We start from the raw sequence: 2,927 nt of genomic DNA, 5'->3' as shown, positions 1-2,927 counted from the left end.
AACGCTAATGTGTATTATTTTCTGTGTACGTTCTTGTTATTTCCAGCAGTGTAAAATATAACTAACTGTACCCTACAATTATAGCTGACTAAACAAAAGAGATGAAGACTGCATAATTAAATCTGTCTCGGGACTTCCCTGGTGGGCAGTGGTTAAGACTCTATGCTCCCAATGCAGGGGGCCCGGGTTCGATCCCTGGTCAGGGAGCTGTATCCCACATGCATGCCACAACTAAGAGTTCGCATGCCACAACTAAGGAGCCAGCAAGACGCAACTAAGGAGGAAGCCCTTGAGCCGCAACTAAGAAGCCCACCTGCTGCAACTAAGACCCAGTGCAACCAAATAGATAAATAAATAAATATTTAAAAAATAAAATAAATTTGTCCCATTGATCTGAGAAAACAGTTCGTATTAATTTGTGTGTGTGTGTGTGTGGTACGTGGGCCTCTCACTGTTGTGGCCTCTCCCATTGCGGAGCACAGGCTCCGGATGTGCAGGCTCAGCGGCCACGGCTCACAGGCCCAGCCGCTCCGCCGCATGTGGGATCTTCCCGGACCGGGGCACGAACCCGTGTACCCTGCATCGGCAGGCGGACTCTCAACCACTGCGCCACCAGGGAAGCCCCGTATTAATTTTTAAAGCTGGTAAAACTATTTTCTCCAGAGCTACAAGAGCTTGAACAACATGGAAGGAATCCTAAAATAATTTAACTTTTAAAACAACTTTTACTTATGCTAATTACATGACATCTGTAATATATAATTGTATTATACGAAGAGAAGCCACATTATAAAGCCTTTAGAGGTCATGAATAAATAAGCATACAAAAATCAGCCAAGGACTTCAAGGTAGTGTCTATGCTAAAATCTATTTCACTTAAACTTCCATGATACCTCATCCAGAAAAATAAAATTTAATCCAGCTTGAAAGAAAAGTTGAGCTGAAGTGTGTACAATTATCTGTATGTATATACACAGAAGTCACCTATCTTTTTTTTTTTTAAGTTTGGTGTATAATTTCCATACAGAAAAACCTCCAGTTCAGTGAGTTCTGACAAACATACTCAGTTGTATGGCCATGGAAGATACGGCCTCTTTCCATCACCCCAAGAAGTGCTCTCATGCCCTTCTGTACACAGGTCTCTCCCACCCTCAGCCCTAGGCAAGCACTCACCTAATTTTTATTCTCAGAGCTTTGCCTTTACCAAAATGTTGTATAAATGGAATCAAAGTTATATTATTAGCGTTTTGTGTTTTCACTTGGTAGAATGCTTTGGCAATTCACCCATTTTGCTGCCTATGTCAGTAGTTAATTCCTTCCTATTGCTGAATAGGATTCCACCGTAGGGGTGGACCACAACCTGCTCATCCATTTACCAGCTATTGGGCATCTGAGTTGTTTTCCATTTTAAGTGATTATGAATAAAGCTGCTATAAACATTCATACACATGGACATAAATTTTCATTTCCCTTGGGTAAATACCTCCAACTAGGATTACTGGATTGTATGATAAGTATATATTCAACTTTATAAGAAACTGCCAAATCATTTTCGAAAGTAGTTATAACACTTTGAATTCCCACCAGCAAAGCAAGAGAGTTCTAACTGCTTCACATCTTTGTCACTGGGCCCTGTCACCCTGTGTTGTCTTGTTCTGTTTTAATGCTGTAGCCATTCTAATAGGATTGCAATGGTATCTCAATGTGGTTGCCATCTGCATTTCCCCAATGATAAATGATGCTGAGCATCTTTCTGTGTGCTTATTCTTAACCACATGAAGGGGATGAAAGGCCTAATCAAACCTTCTGGCCATTTTTTCAATTGAAGTTTTTACTGAGACATCTTTTTTTTTTAACTTAAGTATAGTTGCTGTACAATATTACATAAGTTACAGGTTACAATATAGTGATTCACAATTTTTTCTTAATTAATTTATTTATTTAATTTTTGGCTGTGTTGGGTCTGCATTGCTGCGTGCGGGCTTTCTCTAGTTGCAGCGAGCAGGGGCTACTCTTCATTGCAGTGCGTGGGCTTCTCTTGTTGCAGAGCATGGGCTTTAGGCACGCAGGCTTCAGCAGTTGTGGCTCGCGGGCTCTAGAGCCCTAGACTCAGTAGTTGTGGTACACAGGCCTAGCTGCTCCGCCGCATGTGGGATCTTCCCGGACCAGGGCTCAAACCCGTGTCCCCTGCATTCACAGGCGGATTCTTAACCACTGGGCCACGAGGGAAGCCCTGATTCACAATTTTTAAAGGTTATACTCCATTTACAGTTATTATAAAGCATTGGCTATATTCCCCATGTTGTACAATATATCCTTATAGTTTACTTTATTAACAGTTTGTACCTCTTTCTCCCCTACCCCTATATTGCCCCTCCCCAATCCCTCTCCCCAATGGTAATCACTAGTTTGTTCTCTATATCAGTGAGGCTTTCTTGTTGTTGTCATATTCACTAGTTTGTTGTATTTTTTCAGGTTCCACATGTAAGTGATAACATACAGTATTGTCTTTCTTTGCTGACTTATTTCACTTAGCATAATGCCCTCCAAGTCCATCCACGTCGCTGCAAGTGGCAAATTTTTGTTCTTTTTAATGAGACATCTATGCTTTTTAATATACAGTTAATCAAAGAAGAAATGCTGAAAAGTTCGCATATTCTGATAAGCCACTTAGAATTCATGAGGAGTAGACAAAAATCTAAAATGCTTCCTTACCATCCCAATTCCCAACACCCTACTTGCTCCCGCTAAAAAAAAACTATGATATGCCAAAAGAGGTAGAAAGAAAAAAAATCCCCTCCTCTCCTTACTCTGAATGTAAAAACCACAGGAAAAGTTGTCTCCCTACTTCTAGGGACAGGAATGGACCAATTTCCCTATTTTTACAAGTATTTGCTGAAACCACACTCTTTCCGTAGTATGAGCCA

The sequence above is a fragment of the Lipotes vexillifer genome, unplaced genomic scaffold (assembly GCF_000442215.2).
Source record: "Lipotes vexillifer unplaced genomic scaffold, Lipotes_vexillifer_v1.1 scaffold394, whole genome shotgun sequence".
Taxonomy (NCBI): Eukaryota; Metazoa; Chordata; class Mammalia; order Artiodactyla; family Lipotidae; genus Lipotes; species Lipotes vexillifer.
This window is presented reverse-complemented; position numbering follows the sequence as displayed.